This window comes from Rana temporaria, chromosome 4, assembly GCF_905171775.1.
Source record: "Rana temporaria chromosome 4, aRanTem1.1, whole genome shotgun sequence".
NCBI lineage: Eukaryota > Metazoa > Chordata > Amphibia > Anura > Ranidae > Rana > Rana temporaria.
The window spans coordinates 376,122,335-376,136,373 of NC_053492.1; the positions used below are offsets into that span (position 1 = coordinate 376,122,335).

The window sequence follows — 14,039 nt, forward strand, 5'->3', positions numbered from 1 at the left end:
GCCTCAGGTTCTAATCATGTGCTTCAAAAAAACAAAAATCCACATTGAAATCCATGCGTCCAATGCCCTGCATGTAGATTAGGGGCCGGGCACATGGATTGGGTGGCTGCGCCCCTAATTTGCGGGCTGCCATTGCTCTTGTAGTCTGCTGCATAGTAGATTAGGAAGGGGGCAATACTCTAAGCCAATCAGGTGTGCTGCAGTACACATGCTCTAACAGTGACCAGTGAAGTGAAATGAAGTGATAGGAGAAAAGAGCAGAGTAATCAGAGGGGTGAGCTCCTCAATCTGCTCTTCATTGTCCATTCACAGGTGTAGGACAGTGTGGTTACCAAGCTATATTGCTTAACTGCAATAGAGAAAAGTTGAGACACAGTATTCTGGCTATGCGGTCTATTAGGAATGTGTAAGCACCAACACAAAATGGAAATACAAATCCTTTGGCAGATAAAACAACTATCATATACATGTATCAATTGTGTGCCATTTGCTTGGTGTTCAGCTTGATATTTACGCTCTAAATGATGATATTATACATTTTTATTCACATCAAGACATAACATATTCAAGTTTTCAAACCCATTGAGACAGAAAGAGTGTTACTGCAAACATATAAATTTAATTCAACAACATATGCTACATCAAAATCTCATCTTCATTGAGAAATAATTGAAGCTTAATCATTTGTTAGGACTTTAAAAACAATTACTCTAGCAATTATTTTGTGTCCTAATGAAAATGCACTACCTGCACTGCCATTCCAGTGCTTTCTGCTGGCATCCGCACCCTTTGTTGGGGGCATTCCTACAGTGCTGAGGAAGATAGGGGATGTGTCTGACTAGTCATATTCGGGCACTAGCCAGAACTGATATAACTTGAAAAACTATGAAACTGGAGGCAGTTAGTACAATATATATATATATATATAATCTTAAAGCGGAACTGTACTCTTCCAATCATTATTAACTATTTTGAATCTTTATGCTGCTAGCCTTAGTAAATAGATAGAAGGTATACTATTTTTACTTGTTTTAAACTTTTGTTTTTACATTTCTTTAGTTTCCTGGTTTCTGACCTAGGCCAAAATGATGTCATATATCCCAGGAGTCTTCGTGGGCATTTTTTCTTTCATCTGGAGGAGGGGAGGAAAGGCTTTTCACCCTCCAGCCTACAGTCCAACACAAAATCTTAAACTTACTTTGTTAATTTGTTTTTATTTGTAAAGGTGCATTAGAAATATTTGATAGCATCTCTTTACTGGACTTTTATAAGCTTTATCTGCCCAAAGAAAAATATCTACACAATTAGGCCTTATATATGTCATCAGTTTTCAGGGGCATCATTATTTGTGAGAAACTATTTTTAACGATGAAGAACACAAAGGGCAAAATTTGAATAAAAATATCTAGTGCTGATCCTGACCTCTCTGGGGCCCTAAGCAAGAAAGAAAGAAAGAGGGAGAGGAAGAAAGAGGGAGAGAAAGAAAGAAAGAGAGAAAGATAGAAAGATAGAAAGATAGAAAGAAAGAAAGAAAGAAAGAAAGAAAGAAAGAAAGAAAGAAAGAAAGAGAGAAAGAAAGAGAGAAAGAGAGAAAGAAAGAGGGATGGAGGGACAGCAGGCCCAGATCCTACACCACAATAGGAATATGTGTATTGCAGAAAGTTTAACAAATCAGCAGATAAAGATACTCCAAACACGCTTCGATCATCCCGGCACCATGGTTGTTATGGTGCAGTGGCGTCTCCAGCTTTCATATTTAGGGGGGGCACATGGGGGGACAGGGAAAAAAGTAGGGGGGCCAACTATAAAATGCAATTTTATATATATACAGTATATATATATATATATATATATATATATATATATATATATATATATATATATATATATAAAATCTCCTGGGGCCCTTTACTATGATCCCACAACGGGCCCTTTTACATGTTCTGTCGTGAGCTCCCTTCCTACTATACTGGGGCCCCCCAGGGTGGCAGAAAACAAGAAACCAGCACACCAAGAAAATATAAGGGTCCAAAGCAGTGGGAGAACTTTCAGGGTTGCAAAGGTTGTCTTGCCACCGGGGCCTGGTGTTCTGCCACTGTGGGGTTCCCCAGCTGTCCTGTCCCTGCTATTGACAGCGCTGGTCTGGCGTCTGTCTCCTTGGCAGGGGCGGCAGTCTATTAGGACCTAGTGCTGGTGACATTATGGGTGCATGCAGGGGAAGGCTGGCACTATTGGTTATAGAGAGCTGAGCCCCCAGCTGGTCACCTAGCAGCAGTAATGCTGTATAACCTTCTCTGTTGACATGCTGATCGGGATGTGATCCAGGTGATGCTCCCAGTCAGATCTAATAAACACAATATTTATTAGCATCAAGAGTACAACCACATATATATATATATAATCAAACGTATGTTCCGCAGCCATGTGGGCTCTATGCCTGTAAAGTGTGGGCTTTGATCAATAAAATCTCTGATATTTTTTTTTTTAACTCAAAACCAAGTTTATTGAGATGTAATAAAATAAAAGGACACATACATGTTAGGCGTTTGAACAATAAAAGACGTTCCAGATACATAGTTACAGTCATGCAGTTTTCAGTGTTAACAAGAGAAAAAAAAAAAAAACATATACCATGACGCTCCCTTCCTTGTGCACCGAGGGGCCAATCTTATCATGCATAGATGGAGCAGCTTTCTCAGATCCACAGGTACAGTAAGTATACGAACTCAACCACGACACTCTACTTCCTTGCACCCTCCTCCACCTCCTTACTCTCATTCCGTGCATGTTTCCCCGTCTTCCAACCATCTGTCCCAAATACTGGAGAACTTCTGTGGGCGCCCCCTATGAATATATATCATTTTCCTATACGGAAGAGTGATATTCACCTCCTTCTTCCAGTCTTCTAATGTTGGGGCCCTATCCCTCATCCATGCCTTAGCCACCACCTTCCTGGCTATAAATAGTGATTCACATATAAAGATATTCTGATATTTATCGATTTCGATGTCTGGGATCAGTCCCAATAAACATAACTTTGGGTCCATGCTCACTGGTGTCCCCATATTGTCATGCAGGAACTGTGTTATCTGTAGCCAGTAGGCCTGTATATCAGGGCAGTGCCACAGTAAGTGGTAGAATGTAGCCGCCGTGTCAGCACACATGGGGCAAGCTGTATTCTGCGCGGGTTGGAATTTTGCAATTCTCTTGGGCGTCAAGTAGGCTCGGTGAATGATATATAGCTGCGTCAGCCTGTCCGACAGTTTGGGGGACGACGTCTTTACCCCCTCCAGTATCTCGCCCCAGTCTGCGTCTTCTATCTGTCCCAAGTCCTGTTCCCATTTTATCTTGGCTGTCTGCGACACCTTGCCTACCCTCTTCAGTCTAATTATGTAATATAGGTTGGACGTAAGCTTTGTTGAATCGGCCCCAAAAATAACGTCCAACACCTGCGGCCTATCCAAATCCACTACGACCCTCTCCATTTGTGTTCTTAGTGCATGTCGAAGTTGCAGGTATCTAAAAATAAATTGAGGTGGAAGTGAAAATTCTTCCCTGAGGATCGAGAAAGATTTTGGGCCTGTTTCCGTGAGGACTTGGGATAAAAAGAGTATACCATATGCTGCCCATAGCCCCTGGTCTGGGACGGTTTCTAACTCGGGCAAACTCCCGTTTTTCCATAGTGGTGTATGAGAGTGTACGTGGGTCCTGTCCAGTTTTTTTAAGGCTATGTCCCATACTTTTTGTTGGTGCGTCAGCATGTCTGCCCCAAAGTGTGCTGTCTTACATCCCCCCGTTCCCGTCCTAAATATGGCCTGAACCGGGGTGTAAAAGTGGCTACCTGGCCTGTTACAAACCAATGATCTATGCCTCTGTGCTTCTGCCGTGTTAAAGTGGTATACGTGGGATAGTTGTGATGCAATGTAATAGTCTTGCAGGTCCGGGAGGGAACATCCCCCCTCCAGAACTGGATTTTTGAGTATGTGCCAAGCCAACTTGTGTCTGCTTGTCCCCCATACAAATGAATTTAAAAGAGCCTCCATCTGCTTAAACACTTTTAGAGGTATGTATAATGGGGCATGCCAGACCATATATAATATTTTGGGGAGTAGGATCATTTTAACCAGATTAATTCTGCCCATTACCCCCAGTGGTAATCTAGCCCATGCCTGTGTTCTGGTTTTAATAATAGCGAATAGGGGTTCTACATTTAGAGGGACATAATCTTTGAGATTCCTGGTCACACTGACTCCAAGATATTTGATCTCCGCCACCCTTCGCAGTGGTAGCTCCGGAGAGGACGCCTGAGGGGGGAACTGGTCCAGTGGGAGAATCCGGGACTTGTCCCAGTTTATCTTCAACCCCGAATATGACCCTGCCTCTTCTATTATACGTAGAGCTGCTCTTAGTGACGGTCCCTGATCTGCCAAATAAAGGACAGTGTCATCCGCGTATAGTCCTATCTTTTCCCACATATCTCCCTTTCTGAGTCCTATCACCTCTGGACTAGCTCTGATTGCCATGGCTAGTGGTTCTGCCGCCAGGGCGTATAATAGCGGTGACAGGGGACATCCCTGTCTCGTACCCCTCTCCAACGCAATCTGTTCTGATAGCCATCCATTTACAAAGATCCTGGCCTTAGGTGTCTGGTACAGTAACTGGACCCATTTAAGGAAGTTCGGGCCAAATCCGTAACATCTTAGGCATTCCCATAAATACAGCCACTCGACAGAGTCGAAGGCCTTGGCCGTATCCAAGGACACCACAACTCTGGTCCCCACATTGTCATGTTGTGCCTGTATGTTCATAAACAACCTCCTGATATTCATGGCCGTATTCTTGCCCGGCATAAACCCGGTTTGGTCCGGGTGTATCAGGGAAAGAATTACCGCATTTAGCCTGGACGCCAAGATCTTAGCTAATATCTTTATGTCGACCGGTAACAGAGATATTGGTCTGTACGATTCGGGAAACTTGTGGTCCTTTCCAGGTTTGGGGAGGACTATGATCTGTGCCTCCTGCATTGACTTGGGGAGAATACCGGATTCAAAGATGGCGTGAAAAACATCCCTCAATTTGGGCACTAGTGTTTCGGAATAGGAGGCGTAAAATTCTAGTGGTAGGCCGTCCAATCCTGGGGCCTTAGATTTGGCCATTTGCGATATTGCGTTCGCAATGTCTTGGGCTGTGATAGGGGCTTCGAGCTGCTGCACCTGCTCTGCCTTCAACCGTGGGAACTGTAACGCATGCAAGTATGTGCGTATCTCTCCCGGTGTGTGTATATTTTGGGAAGTATACAAGTCCCTGTAAAATTTCATAAATTTATCCGCCACCCGCGGGGGGTCCACTACCATCGAGCCGTCCGGCTCTGCCAGGGACACCACCACAGGCGGCCTATCCTCCAGATGGGCCAGGTATGCCAACATCTTTCCCGCCTTTTCTCCATGCTCATATATTCTTGTCTTGCAAAAGAAGATGCGCTGTTTGGCTTTTTCCAAGTGTATCTGTGTCACTACTCTGGCTTGAACTTTCACCTTATCCAAATTCCCCGGGTTGGGCTGTGTGTTAAACGTGTCTTCTAGTTCCCGCAACGCCTCCTCTGATTCCTGCACTATTACCTGGGATGAGATCTTCAATCTTTTAATTCTAGTGTCTAGCGTCCTACTTGCGTGTAATTTAAAGGCATCCCATTTAAGGTTAAGTGGAGTAGGGTCCTGGTTTTCTGGGAAAAATAGCTGTAACTCCCTTTCTATACTATCATGATCCTGCAGGGCTTTTAACCAAAAAGGGTTCAGTCTCCATACTCTTCTAGGGGTTTCCCCCGGTATAGACAGTTGCATCCAACAAGGTGAGTGGTCCGATAATGCTCTAGGAGCAAACCCTATTCCCCCCACCCTGGGCACCAGGGGCGTTGATATTAGGATATAATCAATACGGGACATTGTGGCATGACTGGTAGAATGACATGTATATGCCCTAGTCTCCGGGTTACGGAGCCTCCATATGTCCGTCAAAGCGAATTCCTTCACTAGGCGGCCGAGTCTGGTCGTCCTGGGCCCCCCCGGATCCCCTCCTACCTGTACCGGTCTGTCCATAAATGGATCCATTGTCATGTTAAAATCCCCCATCCACACAGCCGGAACCGCCGGGTACTTGGCCATAAATGCCAACCCCATAGTGACGACTTCCGAATTGTATGGGGGGGGATATAGCACGCTATTAACAGCATAGGGGTTCCACCCACTCGAGCATGTACATACACAAATCTCCCCTGCTGATCCGACTCCAATGATAATAACTCAAACTGGGTGGCCTTTGCCACCAGTATCGAAACCCCTCTGGAGAAGCTGGAATGTGTACTGTGATACGCCCAGCCAATCCACGGGCGCTTCAGTGCCGCCTGCAAGTGGCCTGTGACATGCGTCTCGGTCAATGCTATTATATGTGCTTTTTGCGCTTTCAGGTAGGCCAAGGCAGCGGTGCGTTTAATTTTATTTCTTAGTCCTCTAACGTTCCATGTCATAAATTTAATTGATGTCATGGTGGTCTTTGATATAGATATTTCCGTCGGATCAGCATGGTAGCATTAACAAACATCATGTATCCTAATTCTGCATCTTGCGAGTCACCCTTTCTCTTTATTGCATCACATATATGTCCCTTTCCAACTGTAGTCCAGTGTATACATCTCAATAATCCAATAGGGTCACAACGGTGTCCCTTCCAACTTCCCTCCCCCCTCCCCCCTCCCAGCCCATCACCTCCCCAACCTGGCGTGAGCATTCGATCCCATAACCCCCTATCCAAAACAGCGTAACTTCTAAACATTTCTTCCAGCAGGTACTCCTGACTGGAGGCACATATCTTAAAATCTATAAAAGACTTTACGTTACAAAACCCTTGTAATGCGTGGGGGCGGTTATTCACTGAGCAACATGTGGGTTCGGAGCTGGACAAAGTTAACAACCCAATGATGGTAAAAATTGGGGTGGTGAGGCCCATGTTCCACGCAGCTGCGTAGTCCAAAAGCTCATGGCCTCGCTCCTCTCGCCCCAAAGTATGTCACTTCAAGTTTTCTTCCCATCCCCTCCAAAGAATGACCTCTCCGGATCCATTGTTCGTCCGCAGACATGTTTGCATCAAACTTTCACCTCTCCTGTTAGCCCCCCCCAATTTCACTGGCGGCTGAATCCTCCGCTCCCATGCCCCTCGTCCCGTAGCAGGTGTTAACAGGAGCTGAGTGGACTCCCTGAGGCCTTCCGGCTCACGTATCAGGGACTGAGGCACGCGCCTGCAGTGCGGAGAACAGGTGGGGGGGTGCCTTCCAAAGGGGGACCGAGGGGCCCGCTATAGCCAAAACTTGAGGCATTAATAAAGCGTAACCAAAATAAAACAAACTTGGGGTGTCAGTTGTCTTGTACCTCTCCTCGTCCCGGTCCTAATCACTCTGGTCCCAGGCATACAAACAATAAGGCCCCAACGGTCTCCATACAACAGTACTCACGGTTCTCCATAGCAGGCTTTTAGGCCTGCCTTCCCTTGCGGTCCAGCCACGCTGCAGCGGCGGTAGGGGAATCAAAAAACTGCGCTCTTCCGTCTTCTTCCACTCTGAGCCTTGCTGGAAACAACATTGCATACTTTAGGTGTAGCACTCTCAAGCGACGCTTTACATCCTGGTATTGCGCTCGTTTCTTTTGCACCTCGTTGGAGAAGTCCGGGAACACCGCCACGTGTCCGTTGCCCATCTTCATGTTCCCCTTCTCTCTCGACAAACGCATAATTTTGTCCCTGTCCCTGAAATTCAGGAACTTTGCGATGAACGTGCGGGGGGGTGCTCCCTCGGGTGGGGGCTTTGCTGGGATTCGGTGTGCTCTCTCCACCGCAAACATCGCAGAGAAGGCCTCCCTGCCATATTCCCCAATAAGGAGATTCTCCAGGAATTCTGCAGGTTCTCTGCCTTCTGCCCGCTCAGGTATGCCTATGAACCTTAAGTTACAGCGGCGCAGTCTGTTCTCCATTTCATCTTGATGCTCGTGTAGCCGCCGCATCTGTTGCTGCATGTCATCTGAGGCCTCCTGCAGAGGGATCAGTACATCCTCTGCCGTGCTAATCCGGGCCTCCGTTTCAGTGACCCGCTCCCGGACCGTGGAGAGGTCTTGTCTCATGAGGGAGATATCTATCTTCACCTCATCTATTTTAGTGGTAAGCGTGGTTTGCAGCGCCGCTATAGCTTCTAGGACTTTGGTGGTGTCCTCCGCATGGCGCCCTTCCCCCGGAGGGTCGTCGGCGCCATCTTTGGCCTGTTCTTCCTCCCCTCCATGCCTGTACTTAGCCAGCTTTTCCGCTGCTGCGGACGACTTTTTGGATGGGGACATCCTCCGTTTCTGCTCCGGAGGTGTCTTGCTGCTTAGTGGGCTCTTTACAACCCCGGCGATCAGTGCAGGCTGTGCTACAGTAGATTCGGCGAGAGGAGCTCCGGCGTCCTGCGTCCTACTCCATTGCCAGTCAGGCCACGCCCCCCCAAAATCTCTGATATTTAACACTAGGATTTGACTAAGAGCATCACCTGGATTGCATCACGATCAGCATGTCAGAGAAGCGCCACTGCTGCTAAGCAACCTGCAGGGAGCTCAACTGTCTACAACCAATAGAGATGGGCTCGGGTGTGTTTGAAATCCCACATGCCCGATCCCGCCAGGAAGCCGACACTCCACAGCGCTAATCACAGGCAGTGAGACATTTCCTGATCTGTGCAGCTGCGGACCGGGAAATGTCTCACTGCCTGTGATTAGCGCTGTGCAGTGTGGGCTTCCTGGCAGGCTCTGGCATGTGGAATTTTGAACATGCCCAGCCCATCTCTAACAACAAATTGTGCTGGCCCTCCTGTACATCAGCCCCATAAAGTAACCAGCTCTGGGTTCCAATGTCCTGCCGCCGCTGCCATGGAGACAGAGACCAACGCTGTGAATAGCCGGGACAGGACAGTAACTCTGGTTGTTCCAGCACTGGTCCACACTGGGACGATTCCCCCATCCACCTATAATGTGTAGATGGGGGAATTGGATCATTTTTTTTTTTTTTTTTATTCAACCTAATAGTTGAATGAAAAAAAGTGATCAATGTATGGGCTGCCTAAGAGCTAAGACCAGCCATAGACAGTTTAAATCTCAGCTGGTTCAGCAGGAACTGGCTGAGATTTGAACCATTAATGAGCAGATTCTCTTATGATTATCACCAGTGGTTGCTGTATAGAATACAATTGCTGGGCAGGAGGGATATTCCCGTCAGCACTGTTTGTGTTGATGGGGGAATCATGCAAGTTTCTTTCCTGCAATCTGTGGATGTAGGAAAAAAAATTGCATTGTATATTACCTGCCTAACTGAAAGTGAAAGTGTAACAGAATGGACCGTGACACCCAGAGACTTTTGAAGGATGGGGTTTACTCCTGTGCCAGCGTCACTATGCCCTTTTGGGCATAGGGTGACTGAGAAATGATAATTATAAATTACATGAGATGGGACATTACTGATAATTCATGTATTGCAGGATATCTTGAAATATTACAAGTTGTTAAAGTCTGACTCCGACAGGTCAATAGAGTGTTTTCATTCAATGGGGGTACACATGCTTTTGAGGTGTTAATTGAGTCTGCTCCTAGACATTCCTTTGTGTGACGCTAATACTGTTTTGTGTCCATTGTGCTAATTAGGTCTGCTCCTAAGACCTGTTCATTGTGTATGCTAATGACACTGTTAAGATGTGGAATGTGACTTGTCAAGCTGTAGTAATTAACCCCTCTAAATGTGGAGCCAGACCGTCTGGGTAATAAGTAGTAATTAACTCATCGGAATGTTATTATCTAAAAGAATGTGTATGAAGCCCCCCCCCCATTGTGTGATGTGTGGGTGGAGTGTGTCTTTGTCCCTGTGATTAACTGTAACATGCTTGTACTGTATATAACAAAGCTAAGTTACCATTAAAGGATTCATTCATTCATTTTGGAGCCAGTACCAGAGCTTGTTTTGTCTCGTTTATTCTGGGAAATTAAATGGGTCGTGTCTGATGTCTGTCGGACTGTCGGATAACCTGTCGTGGGGCGATGGATTGGAATATCGTAAACGGTGGTGACCGTTACAGAAAGTAAATTGTGAATGTCTTGAAAGAACAGGAGAGGGGGAGGGAGACAGATGGTGGAGAGAAGGGATAGAGATAATGCAGTTCAGTGATTACAGTGTACTGCAGTCTGCAGTGCACACACATACCCACGGTCCAGGCTAGAATCTCAGGCATCATTCACACACATGCTGCTGATTTTCATATTTCCTGAACACACATCCCCTCTCTTCAGATACAGCACACCGAGATAGTGTGGGCGGGACTGAAAGGAGAAGGAGGAGGAGCTTTATTTCTCCCTGCTCGTATGTGAGGAGAGTGGGGGGGTGGCTAGACTCGCTGGGCTGTAAAAGAGTGTCATAGACTGACACTTGGCTCAGCTTGCAGTCACCACTCTCGGAATTTACAGGCTGGTTCTCCTGTCCTAAGGACGGGAGAAATCAGTCTGTTTTTTCAGTAACTGAGATGAAGGCTTGGGCCCCCCTCCCCCACAGTGCTCATGGAGTCCTTTCTGCAACTCGCTCTTCTCCGTGCCAATGAGGATGCAGGGGAAGGAGCAGATCGGGCGGCTGTGGTTGTGTGAACGCTCGCATTATGCAGTGTCAGCGAGCAGAGGGAGGGGGGAGGAATGCCCCGCAGAGCTGACTGGGGACGCTCTCCCTCTCAGGAGAGACTGTTACTCCAGCGGCGGCCCAAAAAAAAAAAAAAAAAAAAAAAAAAAAATTTTTTTTTTTGGGGGGGGGCACATGGTGGGGCACAGCATAATGTTGGGGGGGTCAGGGCCCCCTCTGCCCCACCCCCCCTAGAGACGCCTCTGTTATGGTGTCAGGATGAGTGAAGTGCATTATTTCTATTATTACATTGTAATATAAAATGAAATTATTCAACTCACCATAATGCAGAATCAGTGGAAGCCCTGAGTCCCTCCTTACACCAGGCATTCCCAGCAAAGCCCCTCCTTACGTCAGGTGTCCCCAGCGGAGCCCCTCCTTACATCAGGTGTCCCCAGCGGAGCCCTCTCCTTACATCAGGCATTCCCAGCGGAGCCCTCTCCTTACATCAGGTGTCCCCAGTGGAGCCCCTCCTTACATCAAGTATTCCCAGCGGAGTCCCTCCTTACACCAGGCATGACCAGCGGAGTCCCCCTTACACCAGGCAATCCCAGCAGAGTCCCCCTTACACCAGGCATTCCCAGTGGAGCCCCCCCTTACACCAGGCATTCCCAGTGGAGTACCCCCTTACACCAGGCATTCCCAGTAGAACCCCTCCTTACACCAGGCATGACCAGCGGAGTCCCCCTTACACCAGGCAATCCCAGCGGAGTCCCCCTTACACCAGGCAATCCCATGTATCGGCCTAAATGGAGGGAAATTTTTTTTTATATATTTTTTGGGGATATTTATTACAGCAGAAAGTAAAAAATATAGATTTTTTTTCAAAATTGTCGCTCTATTTTTGTTTACAGCGCAAAAAATAAAAACCGCAGAGGTGATCAAATACCACCAAAATAAAGCTCTATTTGTGGGAAAAAAAGGATGCCAATTTTGTTTGGGAGCCACTTTGCACGACCACGCAATTGTCAGTTAAAGCGAGTGCCGAATCGCAAAAAGTGGCCTGGTACTTTAGCTACAAAATTGTCCTGTGATCTGTCTGACTTTTTCTGCCCATCAGCTATACTTATTGTTGGCATATTTTATGTGTTACCCAAGACAATTCTTCTTCATTCAAGTGGATCCGGGCCTCTCTGTGCAAAAGTCCTCGCACAGAGCAGGTAAGCATAGGCATGTTTGTTATTTAAAAAACAAAACAAAAAAAACTAGCCTTCACTACAATCACTTTAAGCTATTATCTGTTTCTCTAAATGTACAAATTATGGGCCAGATTCACAGAAAAAGTACGCAGGAGTATCTGCTGATACTCCGGCGTACTTTCAAATTTGCCGCGTCGTATCTTTATTTGTAATTCACAAACAAAGATACAACGGCATTTGGCTAAGATCCGACAGGCGTACGCCTTCGGATCTTAGGATGCAATACTTCGGCAACCGCTGGGTGGAGTTTGCGTCGTTTTCCGCGTCGGGTATGCAAATTAGCTGTTTACAGCGATTCACGAAGGTACGCGCATTTGTCGCATTCTCTTACATCGTCGCTAGTCGGTTTTTCCCGTCGTAAAGTTGCGATTGCTATTTAGGTGGTGTAATATTAGACAGCCCATGTTAAAGTATGGCCGTCGTTCCCGCGGCAAATTTTTAAAAAAAATGTTTGCGTAAGACGTCCGGGAATACGAAAGGACGTAACGCACGTCGCCGTTCAAAAACACGTCGGGGCGCCGTAATTTCGCGCAAAGCACGGCGGGAAATTTCCTAACGGAGCATGCGCAGAACGTTCTGCGCGGGAACGCGCCTAATTTAAATGGTACACGCCCCATTTGAATTAGGCGGGCTTGCGCCGGACGGATTTATGTTACGCCTCCGCAAGTTTACAGGCAAGTGCTTTGTGAATCAAGCACTTACGCTTAAAACTTGCGGCGGTGTAACGTAAGTGACATACGTTACGCCGCAGCGCGAGTACGTGAATCTGGCCCTTTATTTGTAGATTTAGCTGTTTGCCTTGAGCTCAGCATTAAATTTTACCCTGCATAGACAATGCATGCAGATCTTTATTTTTCAAAATAATTTTATAATCTGATAACCCTATTATGTTCCTACCACTGTCCACAGTCCATAGAGTCACACACACACTTTCACTAGGATAAACTTAAGTTCCGTCTTCCCGTTGGAAAACATCCTAGTAAAAACAAAAAACAGCCGACATTTGGCCGTGTATGCCACTCTGTCATAGTGTGTACCAGGCTTTAGCAGAAGCTAATTAGCCCATTGTATATTCTATATATTGTATGGGAACATAAAAACTGAAGACAGATTCATTTGTAGTGGGAACTGAAGCACAACCCAGCAAAAATCAAGAAAACTGTGGGACACTCCCCCCCCAAAAAAATTACATGCCAAATGTGGCATGTAAGGGGGCGAGGAGTGGGTTAAGCGGAGGTCAATTTTTAGGGTGGAACTCCTCTTTAAAGCTGAAGTTTAGGTGTGGCAATATTTACATAGTTACATTGGTCCAGCTTGTATGTGCCATAGATGTGGGATCCCTGGGGAATTTGGAAATCATAGTAGTAGACACCGTTTCTACAGTGATTGCCTCTAACTTCCAGATCCTGTGCCAAATGGCTGCCTTTGCTGCTTACTGAACACAGGAGGTTGCTTTTTTCAGCACGAGCCCCATGTTCCCACTAATTCTGTATTACCCAAGCAGGTTAATGCAGTGAAGAGATATTTGCTCACATCTTTGCCACTGGTCTTATCTTAGAAAAAAACAATACTGGGTTAAAAAAAATCTGCCTCTCCTCTTTATCCAATCATAGAATGCTTTGCAGTCGTAGAGAAAATGTTCCCCGAAGGACACCCATGTCCTGACCGAAGATAGCTGCCGAGGTCACGTGGGGCACCAGCGTCCAATCGGACAGCTGTCCCCCTGGTGAATAAATAAATAGCATATGCCTTTTACTACTTGCAGTGAAAATACTTTTCTACTCTGCAACAAAATCTCTAAAGTTTAGTTTAGCTTGTAGAAATAAACCCCCAGTAAACTTGTAATAAATAACTGAATATGAGTCTTGCCCTCAAAATAATCAGACATTTAAAATTGCTTCCTTTATTTATATATTTTTTTGAGCTCTGAGATGCTATCCTGCACACAAAATATAGTTAACAATAGTACAATATTAAAGTGTGACAATGGACCGTATTAATTACCTCCCACCCAGGCCAATTCTGACATTTCTCTCCTACATGTAAAAATCTGTATTTTTTTGCTAGAAAATTACTTGGGACCCCCAAACATATATATTATGTATATATATATAT

General features: G+C 46.0%; 1 protein-coding gene across 2 annotated transcripts in view; it reads right to left on the minus strand.

Annotated features, from left to right (window-relative positions):
* SYNDIG1 (synapse differentiation inducing 1) overlaps positions 1-14,039 on the minus strand; it is a 443,483-nt gene that overhangs the window by 319,146 nt on the left and 110,298 nt on the right. The gene's annotated exons all lie outside the window — the stretch shown is intronic.